We start from the raw sequence: 18,668 nt of genomic DNA on the forward strand, positions 1-18,668 counted from the left end.
GACGTGAACGTGTGTGTTGCCCATAGTCACCACGCTGGGCAGGCGGGTTGGTGACCGCAGGGCTGGCTTTGTCGCACCTAAAACGCTGCGGCCCGTCTACGGTCTGTGTATTTCATTGTCAGTAGTTGGATGGTTATCCCGCCATCGGTCGGCTTTTTAAGTTCCAAGGTGGTAGTGGAACTGTGTTATCCCTTAGTCGCCTCTTACGACACCCACAACCATATTTACTGTATGTAAATTAAAACGTAAATTAAAATGCGCCCTAATATATTATTTAACATTGAATAGCAATAAAGTTCACATTTTAGTTAGAAAACGTTTGTATGGGAAAAAGAAAAGGGCTGTTTCTAGGATTTTCACGGAAATTATTCGAATTTTTCTCGCCGTAAAAACCATCCTTGGACTTCAACGAACATTTTAAAAAAAGAATTGGTAAAATTGGTCCAGGCGTCGTTGAGTTATACGCTTACGAACACATTTTACGATTCATTTTTATATATATAAGAATTCTATTTTTTGTAACTACAGTTTATTACCCAAATTAATATTGAACATACTGACGCGCTCTGCTGCTATTATGTATATAATTATGCTTAACGTTTGTATGTTTCCTGCATACGTTTCTATCTACATAATACATATCTAACGCTATAATTATTTTATATTAATTTGTTTTTAACTGTGTGTGCGTAACAGTTAAACAAAGTGTAAATACCGACTGCAATAAATAACAATTAATGTACCGAAAATGCATGTACTTATTTTATATAAGTTTGCGAATATATAAAACTATGAACTTTTGCGTATTTTTCATTTTAAGTGACATTGGCTAATTAATTTATGCCGTGACAACGAACACTGGCTCATGACTGTTGGACTGACATCAGCGGGCTCGATCCCCGCATACGAGTACAGATGTTTGCCGTAGTCTGAGTGCTGCTTGTGTATTGTATATGTTTACGTACCCCCAAAGCAGGAGTAAGCCCTGGGGACAATTAAATGTGAGAAGTTTAAATATTAATTTATTATTACCAAAGTAATACGAAATAAATTTCAGTGGAGTATTCCATTAACATATACTTTAACCACACACTAATTACTGGAACGTGATTGAAAGCGATAATCTCACACCGAGCGGGATTAGATCTTAAATACTGATGTTATTAATGATAGGACATTGACGTTTCGATTGAACGCTTGAAATGTACTATAAAGATTGACTTTGATTGAATAATAGATTGTTTCTGACAGAAAAAAATTTAGGCGTATGATGACGATCGGGAGAAAGGTGTCGTCACACTGAACGCGTTATCCGGAGCGGAAAAGGCTGTGCGACTGGCACTACGAAATATTTGTACATAACTGACCCGACGAACATTGTCCGTCTTGCGGACTGACAAACGCGTAAAATTTTAATACGTATATTACGATTTCTAATGTTTTCCAATATTCTGCAAGCTTTTCTTAATTTTTTATTACGTATGAATCTTCTGCAAACTTTGAGAATTCTTATAAAATAATTAGCCAGTCTTGCGTTTTACACATTTAACGATTTATTTTAATTTACAAAGATAGCATTATTTATATCAAAAAGGGGATATTTATCACGTTTATTGTTAGTCATTCATCATCATCAGTCGTCATCCTGATAATTCGGTACTGTTGTAAATGCCAGTCTAATCGTCTTGAAGCTGTACTGCCGCGCCGCTTTTAGTGTGAAGCTCAACCTAGCCCACGCTAATCATTACTTCATCAGGATGCTAACACGTTGTTAACTAATGTTTGTTCTGCTGATTTCTCTAAAATAAATAAAAAAGTACCGAAAAAGTAAAATATGTTTATTTTACATACAGACAGATAACGAGCTTCAAAAGATGGATTTGACTAATGAAGGAAGTGAGATGTGCACATGTGAAGAGTATATTACAAAACATTATAATCAAAAGAAGTATTAGAAGGAATTGTGTAATCAGAACTAAGCCCGCTTGTTAAGATGCTCGTATTGACCACACAGCAGTTTGTGGAATCTTAAAGCGTGTATTGTTTGTTTTTCTGGACGCTTTGTACAGGATTTTTACTAACTAATGTACCTTTGTTTATTTATGAAAAAGAGAATTATGAACATTTACCTATTTCCAGATAAAGTATGTAAGTATATTATATATTAACTAGCTGTGCCCGCAACTTCATCCGCGTGGAATTTAACAAAAAGTTATTGTTTACTTCGCAGAACTCTGCGAAAATAAATATATTTCTAGAATCAAATTAGCCTAAGTTACTCCTTACTACATTAGCTATCGCCCAGTGAAAGTCCCGTCAAAATATGTCCAGCGATTTCAGATATTAGTCGAAACAAACAGACAGACAAAAGTCATAAAAAAAATTATTTTGGTATAAGTACGGTACATATACATTCATATGCATTTAGTAAAAAGCGGTTATTTTAATATTACAAACAGGCACTCAACTGACATCGAACTCAATCTGACTGACATCGAAATTGCCTAACAAAATTTTGTCAGACACTATTGATGAATTAGTATTCGCTGATCTATCCGAATCTACTTGGTGTCTCCTCCATACAAAGTGACATTGTAAAAATCAATCGTGATAATTCGGCACTATTAGAAGCCACTAATCCAAATTAATAGATTCTTTCTTTTTTATTACAAAGATAACAGAAAAGCGTCAGTTCCACCTGATGGAGCGTCACAGCGCGTTGTTGAGCCTATCCCCCCCCCCCCCTCGATGTTCTGTCTTAGTACGAACTTTATTCTTAATATTATGAATTGATCAAGAATGAATTTGCGAAATCGATCTACACATTTTAATATAATACTCTTTAAACACGCGATTTATAATACTTACATTATATAGAGCATCCATCCATTCATTCATTCATTCATTGCGAGTTAATCATGTGCACGATGTGGAAATTAATCACATGTATGGTTGTCTGTGATCGCCAATAACGATAAGAGCTACATATTTTCCTGTATTATTCTACTTTCGTTAACATTTCACTAAGATCAAGAATTAGCAAGTTGAAGTGGCAGCGGGCGGTCGCCTGTGTTGCAGGACCATTGGCAGCAGCAGACGTGTCCTGGAGTGGAGACCGCGTGTTGGCAAACACAGTGTGGCCCTCCTGTTCCTGGACTGACGATCTACGTAAAGTTACCCGTGGTGGCTGGATGAGAATTGCGAAAAACCGGGATGTTTGGCGCGAATATGGAGAAGCCAATTTCCAATGAATATTTTAAGAAATACATTTAATATATGTTTGAATACACTTTCATTTTATAATTCAAAATTTAAAAAAAAAATTAAATATATATAAATAATAAATAGTCATATTGTATACGTCAACGTACTTGCTTTCATACCCGACAACAGTGTTACGTACTATTTGCTAATTATAAAAGAAAGTCAGTACCTGTGTGGCTCCCACGCCTCAACGCATAACTTGAACCTCGTCAACTTTTTATATGAATAGATCGCCTCACCTAATGGTAAGTGGTTACCGTAGCCTATAGACGCCTGCCCCTGCCCAGGATCTCTGGTCACCTTACTCTTACCTTAATACATGTTTTACAGTCAACGGTCCCTAGTACTATAATTCAGACCCCGATAAACATATGGTAAACATATGGTGTACACAACCATTTTTCATCGAGCAATGAAAATACAAACAAATTCACATCAGAACTAAATAGTCATAATGAAATGCTTTGTGACGTAATCAGATTTTGAACATGGCGGCTAGTAGCTGTCAATTCGATTTCTTTTAAACTTTTTTATTCGTTTGACAAAAGTCTTAAGTGAAGTCGAAGGATTTTATGTTAAACACTTTCGGCTCAATGATTCACGTCAGTACTTTCTCTGATTACAAATATGTTAGAGTAAGAACTGGCAACATTTAGTTGATAGTCATTTTAGCTAAGCTCCTATGATTATAGTTTTAAATTCAAAAATCTAATTTTCAGCTTTTATTTATATGTAAAGAGCCGAACATCAGAACTATTAAGTCATTTTAATCATCATCATTACAGCCTATACACTCCACTGCTGGACATAGGCCTCCACAAGTTTACGCCAAAAATAACGTGAACTCGTGTGTTTTGCCCATAGTCATCACGCTGGGCAGGCGTGTTGGTGACCGCAGGGCTGGCTTTGTCGCACCGAAGACGCTATTAAGTAGTTTTATATATTGTTTTCTAATGTTTACTCCAATTTCACTCATTTTAATCAAACAACTTTTTCGGATTTTATCGCGGTTTTAGATGACCAAAGTTTCGGATACTTTACAACAATCAACATGATCACGGAAGAACTCTAAACCAAAAACATCTAAAAAAACTTAATAAACCGCGATAAAATCCAAAAAAGTTGTTTCGTTTTAATAATTTTAAATAGTTTTTCATAATACATAAACAAAATCATTTCATTCAACAGCATCCAGTAGTATGGGAGTACTGTGCTAGGGTTTCAGAAACACGCCCAACACTAATATGAACATTTTTACTGAGGTGCTATCAATATTTAATCGAGGTATGATGAATAATTTTGCCAAAAATCTGTAGGCACTCAACTGTGGAAGTTACCTTACAGAAGATCACAGCTAAGTAATACTTTTCAAATATTATTGAGTTCCTGTCGTGGGTAAGATCTCCTGAGATCAGCCATGGGCGGGGTCAGTAACGCGCTTGCGATGATACTGCTGTTGCAGACGTCTATAGGCTACGGTGAAGACGCGTTGGCGCAACGGTCACAACACAGGATAGTGGCTGTTGTTATCATGTACACCTGATAGCGATCGTTATTCATTGTAGGGAATATATCCGCCAACCCGCATCGGAGCAGCGTGGTGGATTAAGCTCTGATCCTTCTCCCACACGGGGAAAGAGGCAGTGGGATTATTACAGGCTGAAGTGTATAGGCTACGGTAATCTCTTGCCGTCGGGTGGAACGTATGCATGCTTAGCAATAAAAAAAACGCTTATACCTTATCAAACATGTATGACCTATATAAACATTTTTTTGACCAAGACTCAAATCTTTAGCGCACGAGCCAGTAACAGTTATAATGTATGTTAGCTAAATGATCATAATATTGTCAGCTCTTCTGCGTTCAACTGTAACTGTACTCATTTATGAATTGTACAAGACTTAGTCCATGCTTAGGAGATTAGACTTGTGATTAGATGTAGGTTGATTTGAGCTAAAACATATTACGACGTACTGAAAAAACTTTTTCTCAGAAACTTAGGTCTTTTTTGGAATGCTTTAGTCATAAAAGCATGGAATTTAGCTGAGTCGTGAGATTGCATTACTTCAGTTATCAGTTGTAAAGCGCAATTTGCATTAGTGATGGACGTGCAGTCCTCCTAAAGGCTGGCGACGAACCACGCAGTTGTTGTTAGCCAAAATAATTATGTTCCCAGACTTGTAGCATTAAGTTAATTTTTTTCTTGTGTAGACATTTTGACAACCCGCAATTGAGTAGCGCGGCGGATTAAGCTCATATTCTTCTCCTATAGGTACGAAGGAAGAGGCCTATGCTCAGCAGTGGAATGTTAAAGGCTAAATCGTAATCGTAACATACTTTGAACAGTTACAATTTAACGTTATAATTATCATAGCAAAATATCATAAAGAGGCATAAAAATATTTTATATTTAAAGAAATATATTTGTATTTTGATAGAAAATTTAATCAACACTTACGCCTTACAAACAAAACACTAATTCCCTAAAAGTGTACCAAATTCCAAATGAAATTCTTCATAAAATGTGAATGTAGTTTACAAGCTCTATGCTAACGTGTGTTTTTGTCAAATCGCCCACTTTCTATATCAATATTATTATGTAATGTGTAATAAAAATACACAACCTGTTTTAGGAACGAGCTAGTGAGAGGTGGCGAATGCTAGCGCGACCCCATCTCGCCCCACCCAGGCGGACGACTGCTCACATGTGGTGGTATTTTAGTCAGTAGGAGTCTGACATAACCCTCTGGCGTCCCCGCACCGGAGAGTATCCATGATGGATTTTCCCCACGTAAAAAAAAGGAACGAGTTATATAGGTACTTCATGTAAATTTTTCTTGTTTTCTACCTTCTATTTGAACCTCTCTTTGGTGCGAGAAGTAACTCAGATGGTCGTGGGTTCAATTCTATCTAAGGATCAGGCATACACTAGCATTCATACAAATATTAGTTTCTGATCTAGTTGTATGTCCTCATGTGTTCCGGAAAGCAAGTAAAGGAGTTCTTGGTTGTTATTATAGACATCTAAAACCGGTCGTTAACTTAGGTAAAGAAATTATCCGCCAACCAAGCTACAGTAGAGTTGAGACTCTACTGGAGGTTTTTTTTTTTTTATTACTAAACAAACAGTAATACAACATACAAACTCTTGCCTTGCTTTATATAAAACAGAGGCTTACGTCTAACAAATCAGTTCAATTCTAATTATTTATTTAATATGTTTATGCAAAGCTCAACGAAAGCGTGGAAGTAGCATGAGAATAACTTTAAGTTGACTTTAACTTACTTGTTGGATATCTTCCTTTATCATCATATATATTAATATGCTAAGGTTACGATGTTTGCCTCCCTTTTTAGAAAAAACCTCACAACTACTCCACAAAAATTATATATCATTTTATCGATCATTGTTTGCTCTACCGGCATCCACAGCTAAAAAAATTATTATTGCTTGTGTTTTTGTAAATTAATTAATTATTAAAATTACGTGTATTAATTTTGAAACAGAATCAACATGATTCACGGTTGCCAATTTTTTTGCGAATTATTTACACGGGTATTGCTAGTATTTACTATATTATTACCATTAATAGCAAATAATTGTATTTTTAATGTTTGTAAAATAAACTTATAAAGTGCTGGACCGATTCCAAAAATTATTTTAGCAGCAGAATGTTACGTTGCCTCTGAATAACATAGGCTGTATTTAACTTAGGCTAAATTTTGACGGGAGAAAACAGAACACACGAAAATGTATAGTAGTTTTGACTGGCCTGTTGGCGGAGTTTGTAGAGCCCTGCTTTCTGTTCCGCGGATCACGGGTTCCGATCTTGCCTGAGTCGGGGTGTAATATATGTATTATTTGTACGTGTATTAATCAAAAAAACATTCAGCTACTACAATCGGCTGTTACCTGTAACACAAGCATTAAGTTGCTCACCATAGGAACAGACGACCGTGTGTGTACGTTAAAAGATATTTATTTATTTAATTTAAGTGGATAAAGCCGCGAACAGAAAAAATATACTTACTAATATAATTGTGTTTGCTCGCAAACGAAATAAAACCGACTTCAAATACATCGACGAGTAATACAACGTAGATCGACGAAAAAATAGTCAAGTAACTACGCGTTATCAAAGATTACTCAAAAAGTAGTTAGTCAGTTAGTTAAGTAGTAGTCAGATCTCGATAAAATTTAAATGTGACCACATGATAAACATCCGCTTTCGATAAAATTAAAAATTAACAAAATCGGTACACCCAGTAAAAGGTTATTGCGAATTTTCGCGAGTTTCCGTCGATTTCTCTGGGATCCCATCATCAAATCCTGGTTTCCTTATCATGGTACTAAACTAGGGATATCTCCTTTCCAACAAAAAAAGAATTATCAAAACCGGTACATCCAGTAGAAAGTTATGCTGTATAATACAACGTAGGTCGACGAAAAATGCGTCAAGTAAAAACGCATTATTAGATATAACTCGAAAAGTAGTTGTTAGATCTCAAATAAATTTAAATGGGACCAATTGACACACACCACCTTTAGATTAAAAAAAAATTGTCGAAATCGGTCCACCCGGTCAAAAGTTCTGATGTAACATACATTTAAAAAAAATACAGTCGAATTGAGAATCTCCTCCTTTTTTGGATGTCGGTTAAAAATAACTTCGTTATTGCAATAGTACAGACGACGCAACATTTAAGAATATTACCTAAAATTTAATTACCGCGTGGAACGGAGACAAGAATGCCAGAAGCGTTTCCTACTTAAATTGCGATTCTAATTTTCTAGACAAAAAAGTGACCCAGATATGTACCTTTTAATATCAATGATATAATTATTATTTATATTTTTAGCTTTTAGATAAGGCTTTATTAACATAAGCCTGACAAAGCCTAGAATAATGGAATCACAAGAGAATTAAAAATGTTAGTAATGCAATTCTTAAACACTAAGATAATGAAATCATCATCATCATCATCATCATTTCAGCCTATTGCAGTCCACTGCTGGATATAGGCCTCCACAAGTTCGCGTCAACAATGCGTTAGCTTATGTGTGTTGCCCATAGTCACCACGCTGGGCAGGCGGGTTGGTGACCGCAGGCTTTTTCGCACCTAAGACGCTGCTGCCCGTCTTCGGCCTGTGTATTTCAAAGCCCGCAGTTAGATGGTTATCCCGCCATCGGTCGGCTTCTTAAGTTCCAAGGTGGTAGTGGAACCATGTTATCCCTTAGTCGCCTCTTACGACACCCACGGGAAGAGAGGGGGTGGCTATATTCTTTGGTGCCGTAGACACACAACACAATAGATAGAAATATAAATGACTATTATAGTCACTATTTAACATTTTATATACAAGAACAATCTACTATCTCTACTGCTGCTATATACGTACTAATATTTACTTTAGAGGTAGAGTGCTGATGCGGTGATAGATTTTTGAAATAATTTCCGTGGAGCTTATTGAAGTAAGACTTCTTTACGGACGCTTGACTTGAGGAGTAAGCTGGTGAATGCATGACGGAAGAATTACGAAAAGTGTGATCGGGCGAGACGAACAGAGCAAAAGAGAGAGGTATGAGCATACATTTTTTTCTCTCTTTCTGTCATAGCCAGTTACGTTTCGTATATCTAAGACACAGTGCAGACCTATTGTGCAGGTCTATTGCTAAAGAAGTTTTACTTCAGTCGTGTTTTTTAAAGCACACCTTTTTTTTTGAAAGTTAATAGTTTATTTTATTTTTTTTTCTTTTTTTTTCTTTTATTAATTTTAGGGACTTTTGTCCTACATGGACACGCCAGTCCCATTGTAATTTTTACGAAATAATTGCAACAGCACAATAGTCAATAGTTAATATATATATAAACCCCCCGCATCGCCGGCTCTTGAAGAGCCCACACCCAGCGGATCGGAGCGCCTACAGAAACAGGTCGAGGCCCAAAAGGCTGAGTTAAGCAATCGGACAAAATCCACACTGAAACCGAGCCTGATGTCGATGGCGAAGTTTATCCAATCGACGATCTCCCCAAAACGAGGCAAAAAACCGCCCCACTTGTCCCCCAATCAGGTCGATACAAGAGAGCGGCAAATTAAGGCGTTGGAAAGGTTCACCGAGGACGAAAGTTCGAAGCACCCGGAGGCGCCACCAACTGTTCGAACAAGAGCCGATATGGGGCAAGTAATACCACCAAAACTTCGACCAGCGTCCACACCGTCTGAACACGCGCAAAATGCCCTTACCGAGTTCCTGGCCATAACAAAGGCAAACCGAGAGGTGAACCTGGCCACATGCAATAAGATCATGCAGACCTACCAGTACAACAACCTAAAGTTACTGGAGGTGGAACTCGAAGAAGCCGAAGCAGCCATTTACAACAACGACACTCGACAGATACTCAAAGGAAATATGTCGGGGAGGTATATGGCTGCATATAACATCACAGCAGGCTTCGTGAGCGCGGTCGAGTCTGAGGGGCAGGAACAAGAGCCTCAGATCTTCAATACACCACCAGGGGACCCGGTGGTGGTAGTGGCCAGATGCACGAGAGTAATGCTGGATGATCGGATACTCCGGATGGCTCAAACCATCACGGGGGACCGTGACGCCGATGATTCTTCCGTGGTCTGGGGGCTACCTTCACTGGAATAGATAAATGGGGTTCCAGGATGTGGCAAGACAACTCGCATAGTCGGGGAATTCGATGAGGACGAGGAAGTCGTCATTACGACCACAGTCGAGGCTGCCAAAGAACTTAAGGAGAAGCTGGCACACCGCTATGGCGTTAAAGCCAAATCTAAGGTGCGCACTATGGCCTTCGTACTGGTCAATGGTTTTCGAGGGGGCGCAAAAATCAGCCGTCTTACGGTAGATGAAGCCCTCATGAACCACTTCGGGGCCATAGTGATGGCAGCCCGACTATCAGGGGCCAAGAAGGTGGTCCTCATCGGAGATATTAACCAGCTGCCGTACATCGACAGGGAAAACCTGTTCAAGATGCGGTACAGCACACCAACCCTGATAACAGGCATATTGTGGGAGCTGTCTTGTACGCACCGAAACCCCAAGGATGTCGCCTTCGCCATCAGCGAGGTCTACAAAGATATTTATAGCTCAAGCCCAATAATCCGCTCCCTGCGCGTGGAAAGCTTCACGGGCGCGCAAATCTCTGCAAGACAGAACTGGACCCTATACCTGGTCTTCACGCATGAAGAGAAGAAGTTGCTGGTGGACCGGGGATACGGGAAAGGGGAGGGGTCGCGTGTCTTGACTATCCACGAGGCGCAGGGCCAGACGAGTGAGAGTGTCATCGTCATCCAGACGAGGAGTGGGAGGCTGCGAATACATGACAGCGTTTCGCACGCGATAGTCGCGGTGACTAGACACACCAAGGCCTGTGTCTACTACACCGACTACAGAGATGACGCGATCTGTCGTTTCGTCGGGAGGGCGGCGGAGGCTACGGAAAAAGACATCCTCGAGCATAGTCTCAAGATGGCGATTCATAATAGAGACACCGCCGTCGTTGAGAGTATTCTCGAGATGTCAAAATAAAATTCGAATAGGTTGCTTTGCTTGGGAGGAGTAAGTTGGTAGTAATATAGACAATATTAAAAAATATATTTCTAAGAAAACGATGTATTAGAGTAAAAAAGGACATGGGTTCATAAGCCCGTGGATGTATAAGACTTGTTAAAAAAAAAAAAAAAAAAAGTTAATATATATAAATCGTTTTATATATTAACTATTGACTTTTTGTAATACTAATAAGTTTTCTTATATAATAAGTTTCCTTTCTATGTATGGTTATGGGTTGTCTGGAAGAAATGGCTAATTAGCCATAAGTCCGCCCATTGTACTTCACTGTCTGTAACTATCTTTATGCGTTGTTTGTAATATATTTGTGGTGTATAATAAAGTATTAAAAAAAAATCGAAATTTACAACCGATCGTTACTGGTAAGAACCATCATGTTAACTTAACATTACAGCCCCCTGTGCTCTTTTACAAAGACGCTGACAGCCGTTTCCAATAATCTATCTACCTACCTCTTGTTTTGCCGTCTAGCGGTAGGTTTTTGATTCAATTTATATGAAGCTTACATAAAAATTATTCTTCTTCTTCTTAAGGTGCCGTCTCCTTGTTGTCAGGTTGGCAATCATTATATCGATTCAACGATTTTTCGATTTCAACTTTTGAGATCGCTGCTCTAAACGGTGACCTTGTACACTTCCCGAACCACTGGCGCGAGTTCTTTTGCCACGATATCCTTCTGCGGCCAGGCCTCCTTCTGCCTGCTACTTTCCCATGAATGATAAGTTGAAGGAGTTCATATTTTTTGGTGTTTCGCATCACGTGTCCAAAATATTCCAATTTCCTCCTCTTTATGGTTGTAAATATCTCTGTGGCCTTCCCCATTCTTTGTAGCATGGTGGTGTTTCGTACGCGGTATCCAAGAAATTCTTAACATACATCTGTACAGCCACATCTCGAACGCTTCCAGTTTTTTGGACATGGCTTCTGTCAGCGTCCAAAATTATACCTCTATTTATCCAATTCAGAGTTAGAATACTGAAACTGACAGTTACTTATCATGTTCATTTTGCTTTACAAGCTCCTATCCAAATCACTTTAAAGATATACATAGATTAAAAATATAATATAGATTAAAAAGAAAATAATCAAATAAAATTAATGAAGTCTCAGAGCGATATCAAGCCGCTATCGTTTGGTCGTGAGTTCTTATAATTCCGATAACAGGTTCCGATGGACGCAGTGAAAGCGAATACATGATTTATTTGCGCATTTTAATTCGTATTAAAAAGGAGGAAGTCGTCGGAAATTTAAAAGAACTAGGTCTCATTCGTCGTCTATACATTGGCTGTACAACAATACAACTAAAACTAACGCTGCCTGTCTAAGCTAATGATTCGTCGGTGCATATTTTTATTTTCGTAATCTTCTTTAAGTTGAAACTTGATTGATAATTTGAATTCGATACTGGCTATTACTTCCCACTGCTGGGCTTTGGCTTATGTCTCCATGTATTACGGTAGCATACTACAGCGTCCCTGCGACTCCGCCACATAGGCACATCGGCGGAACACACGTGGCGGTTTTTATTCAGTATAAACTCCATGTAGGAGATGTTTCTTTACGATGGGGAACTTAATCCGCAACGCTGCTGCTCTACGGGATGGTGGATATACCTACCATGAGTAATGATTGCTGTCAAGTGTCTACAAGACTCGGCGGAGAGATCAAGAAGGACAGACGTCCAGATCAAAAACAAATATTTATACAAATACAAATATCCATCCCGAGCGAGAATCGAACTTGAGAACGCTCGTGTTATGGCGCTGTGGGTAGACAGGCGCAATACCACACTAGAACAGTCGGTACTTACACGTATAATTACTTTTTAGGTTTTTCAAAAGTTATTCTCGTAAATGGAAACCTTTGTATGACTTCTCAGAGATAAAGCTATTTAGTAATGAGATAGTTAATCCATCTGGACCAACGATCTACGTAAGTTTGCCAATTGAGGTTGGATGAGGATTGGAGAAAACCGGGATGCTTGGCGCGAACTTTTGAACTTTGACTGCGATAGGCTGAAGGGAAAGAGCGAGAGAGAATTGTCAATGATTTCACTAATTATTATAATCTTATCTTCCTGTCGAAGCTAGAATTATTCTAATGTTTTTAATAAAAAAAAGTTAGTTCGTGACTTTCAACCACTAAAGATAATGGTTCAACAGACCATCAATGTAATGTATGCACTTAATGTTTAATAATCACACTGGTGATTTATTATTTAATAATCACACTGGTGATTTATTATTTAATACAACAGAAACAAATATGAATGTTTATAGTAATATTCAGCAGCGACTCAGAGGATTATCACATTCATAAATATAGCTTCTGAGGAGTCACAAAGATATTTAATTTTTTTTTGAGAGTAAAAGGAAATCCTCCTTGAAATGGAGATTTTTATTCCGTTAAGTATTAATAATGGTTATTTAATTTAAGCGATTATAATAAGTAGTAGAGTTTCTTCATATGTTACACAAAAAAAACAGTTTAATTGTATTATTCAATAAGAAATTAACCTTGTTGTTTTGATGCGCTTTAAGGGCAATACATATGATGTTTTTTTATACTTTTTACTTTTACGAACGAGACACCGTGATTGTCATTTTGTGTCTCCCGATATTTCGACGACGTTGCAGACGCCATGGTCACGTTCGACTGATAGGCGCGGTAAGTCCCATACAAGTAAAAGTGTTACTAATCATATTGAATAATCGCCACCGGAACTTAAAGGTAAAAGAACGGAAGAAGAAGGATTTTCTCACTTTTTTTTAATAGAAAAATTGTTGCTTATCTATTATTTTAATATGTCATTAATCCCGCACAGCGGGAAACTTTGGCACAAAATCTATCTGATCTAGAGCAGCCTAACTGGAAGTGCCTCGATCTTACAGAAGATCAGCGCAAAATAACAGTACTCCAAATTGCGTTCTTGTGGTGAGTAAGGGAGCCAAAGATCCGAGAAGGGTCGGGGATAGCGCTTGCAATATTCCTGTTATTGTAGGTATCTGTAGGCTACGGTTAACAATCACGATTACACTTCAGCCTGTAATATCCCACTGCTGGGCACAGGCCTCTTTCCCCATGTAGGAAAAGGATCCGAGCTTAATCCACCACGCTGCTCCAATGCGGGTTTGCGGATAACAATTATCGTCAAGATAATCCGCTACGTTACGCTTGTGTTCTAGGGGTATAATAATAATTGTTTGCAGGCAAACAAAAAAAAAACTGACTTCAATTATATCGACAAGTAATACAACGTAGGTAGACGAAAAATTAGTCTAGTAAATACGCATTATCAAAGATTACTCCAAAAGTTATAATAAGATCTCGATTAAATTTAAATGTGGCCACATAATAATTACAAAACATCGGCTTTCGATTAAATTAAAAATTATGAAAATCGGTACACCCAGTAAAAAGTTATGCGAATTTTCGAGTTTCATTCGATTTCTCTAGGATCCCATCATCAGATCCTGGTTTCCTTATGATGGTACCACACCAGGGATATCTCCTTTCCAACGAAAAAAGAGTTATCAAAATCGGTTCATAAACGACGAAGTTATCCCCGAACATACATTAAATAAATATATATATATAAGGTCGAATTGATTAACCTCCTCCTTTTTTGAAGTCGGTTAAAAAAAGCTAGAAAAATATACGATCCATAATTTCAATACTAATAAGCAATCGCTTATTAATGTCAGAAATGTAGAAATTAAACAGTATTAATGTATTATCAAATCGGGCAGGCATTTATTGTCACATGATTTTCATATTTGATTACAATCCTCTATTTATTAGTCCATTAAGTAAGAGTATTATTACAATGTACTATCGAACCCGAAAGACTTAATACCTCTCTCGATTGGCTTTTCTTTTTAAATTTCCTATCATAGAAACTTTGTCAATAACGAACCCAAAATGTCCATTTTGTTGGGTCCTTCAGAAGCTATGTATACTACATTTGATTGATTCTTTTTTTGTTACTTTTGAGTGTTTTTAAATTCATTCTATTCTATCAAATTTTATTTTATTTTATTTTATTTTATTTTATTTTATTCTATTTTATTTTATTTTATTTTATTTTATTTTGGAAACAAGTGGTATTTCAATGCAAAATACAGAAAGACAATCACAGTAGTATCACTCGACCAAAAACTGTTTCCGATATTAAAAAAGAACATATGACAAAGTTAAGAAGAGATACTTATCATTAACAGTTCCATATCAAATACTTAATAATAATACTTAAAAACATTATTACATAATTACTCGTTTATTTAAGTAAAATTTATTTATTTTACTAAATTTCTAATAAAGTAATTGTTAATTATTTCCATTTGTATTAGTATAATTTATAATTGTTATTTTGCTTTTTTTGTATTTTTAATATTATTGTTTCATTTAAATTTTTAGTCGATTTTATTCTTTGAATTGTAAGAAGAATTGTCTTAGTGATTATTTGTTACCTGAAATACAGATTTTTTTTTTTTTTATTTATTATAGATATTTTACTGTATATTAAATAAATTTTTATTTTATCCAAAATACTCATCGCTACAAGTATCATACGCTCAGCCTCAGTGTCTGTCCAATCGATCCGCCGCACACGACGCAGTAATCGCCCACTTTCCTCATAATTACTGCTCCTACTGTGGGAACTATTCGCCTCTTTGTATCATAAGCTGTATCTCATTGACAAATACTTTCATTGCTACTGTGTTTTTCAATACTTTTGTATTTTTAATTTTTGCAAGTAATTATTGGCCCCGTTTTTGTTCTTATTAAGCTCGTATCACATTGTTCGTACAAGTAGCTCGTTGGCGCGATTGTTAATGATTCAGCTTTCCGCGCCAGGGTTGTGACTTCAACTCCAACCTGAAGTTTGAGTATAAAATTTATATTTGTATTTCATCCATTTATTAAAATAAATGAATAATTAGGTATATCTGTTAGCTCTAAACACAGTCAGTACATTTCCTTAGAAAGAGACCGTATATGTATGGTAAAGATAGTAATTTATAAATAAATAATGTTAATAAAAACAAAGAAACAAAATATTTACCTCAAACTGATAATGAACTAATTAAACATATTAGATAGAAGCCGAAGGATTCCAGTGACAAGGTATTTCAATAAAATTTAAATAATCACCGTCGCGAGTGAAAGTCCTCGACGGACGCGTTCGTTCCGATCGGTTGAAGAATCAAACATTTTTACGATTACGTATTATGGCAATGTATTAATTGGAATTTGCACGCTGGATTGACCTCGCCTTGTTGAATTGACGATATTAATCGACTGACGTAATCGTAAAACACTAAAAACTTCAAAGGGTCTAAAAGAAACACGGTCCCTGGAAACTGCGCCAACGGGGTAGTCAAAAATACGAAAGCAGTGCATGCTACTAACACAATAATATTTGTCAGATTAGAGGCCTGTTTTATTAGTTTTATTATTATTATTTATATTTACATCAAGAGGTAGTCGAAAAGTTATTAATAAGCGTTCTTTACTGTTAATAATGTCTATCAGTACATTATCTGTTAGACAAACTTTATCACTAACTTGTAAACAGATCTTCAATCTCTTAACCTCTGAAAAACTCATTTTTATTATCTACTAGCTATTCGCTGGCGCCTTCGCTCGCGTGGATTACACTTACCTAGATCGTTCCGTTTTGTCGTGTGTGTGAGAAAGAATTTGTAAAAATAAAATTAAATGAAATCAGATTTTATTTTCTTACAGGTAGATTCACCAAAATATTAGTTATTATTGATTTTTATTATTATTTTAAACGATATTTAAAATTTATTTTATTTACATTGACTAACGTGTCATATTAACCTACATTTTATATAATCAAAATCTTACTAATAGTTTTATTAATTACATCGAAGAAATGCGACACACTTTTTAAAATATATATTTTGATTTAATAAAAAATAACCTAATTTTTTACGCATAATTATCCAATTGATTTATTTTTTATAAGTATTTTTACCGTTTTTTTTTTTTAATTTCTTATATTTTTTTTTTGGATACTAAAAAACAAGGTTACCCTGTCATGATAAGCGAATAACGTAGCCTATAGACGCCTACAATACCATGAGTATTACAAGTGTGTTACCACGGTCTGTTTTCCGGCGGTACCTTAATGGGGACGCCATGGGCTCGCTTTCACATTCTACCACGATGCCCCCGGTGTATCCTTTCGGCCCAAGTCAATCCCAACGCCTTCTGCAAGAGGGAGACGAGGTCCAGGAGCAAACCACCGTTCTGAGGCCAGGCGACCGTGGGTCCTCGACCCATCGAGCGCCCTCGCAGAAGACAAGCGTGTTACCAACTCTAACCCTAGCCAAGAGCACTGCTCCCACACCATACTGACAACAGGGTCACAACACTATTTGAGAACTATATTATTTAGCTGTATTAGTAAATAAGGTGATTTTGAGTAAAGATAGGACTATTTTTGTAGAGTTATAAAACTAATTGTTACTAACAACAAAGAATTATATTTTTAACCGTCGATTTGTAAGGTTATGACAAAAACACATACGACTAGTGCGTATGTTAATTGTTTTCGCATATGAAAGCTGGTGCATATTATGTATATGACGTCATTGAAATTTAAGTGAGTTTTGACGAGTGTTATCTACAATATTATGTGTTTAAAGTCGGTAATTTAGAACACACAATTAATTATATTCCTTTATTAACCTTGATAATAATGAATTATCCAATGCGGCGCACTTAAGAAGTTATATGTACTTACATACATAAAGGCGATTCCTTTTATTATTTTACATACAAACATATCACGAATATATACTCAATTTTAAGTAATAATCTTCATAAATACATACAAGATCTGATAACGAAGAACTAGTTCCATAAGAGCAAGGAGTGGAAAGCTCGACCCCGCTGCCTACATACGACGTTGAATATTTATCGCCTGCATAGTATTCCAATGATCCCACTCATATCTAATATCGTTAACATAGACTTATTGGAAAGGATTTGTCTTTAAATTACTGCATTTTGTATGCGTTTGGAACAGCGATAATTTTATAAATTATGATAACAAAAGTGTTAAACTTCAAGGCGTAAATGGTAAAGATGTGTGGATTTAGTTAGCTGGCTTTTATGCAGGAAATACTTGTTTCGGTTGCTTCACATAAACTTTTCTATATTGTTTTAAAGTGATGGTTCAAAAGTGATATTCAAATAAAATGTTTATTGGAACGAAGCTCCTTATGGTATGAAGCGGTGGGATAGGGGTAGGGGCAAAAAACGTCCGTAACAAAAATGCGTGGAGTAAGATTTTTATTTATTTATTTATTTACTTATAAGGGATGGTACACAGCACAGAAAAAAATATGAAACAAACTAGAATGAAATATAATCAAAAAGGCCAATTACGACCATCCACCCGTTTAAAATTTAAATTAACAAACGTGAAAAAATAAAATAAAAGGAAAAACACAAGAAAAAAACCAAACTTGTTTTTATATTATGTATAGCTATGTTCGCTATACAGTGTCTGATGTGTAGTCTACATGATGACTGTTATAATCATTATTTATGAATCATTCTGAATAAAATAAAAATGTTAAAATAATTTTGTAAAGCAGTTTTTGACAATATCTATCAAAAAAATCATAATTATATTTTTAACCTAATAATTATTTTCTTTTTACCTCGAGAAAGAAGTCTGGTGTCCAAGACACCATTATTTTTTTATATTTTAATTGAAACTAACTTGTTACTTGCGAAAATAAAAATGCGTTTATTGATATGTA

The sequence above is a fragment of the Melitaea cinxia genome, chromosome 23 (assembly GCF_905220565.1).
Source record: "Melitaea cinxia chromosome 23, ilMelCinx1.1, whole genome shotgun sequence".
Lineage (NCBI taxonomy): Eukaryota > Metazoa > Arthropoda > Insecta > Lepidoptera > Nymphalidae > Melitaea > Melitaea cinxia.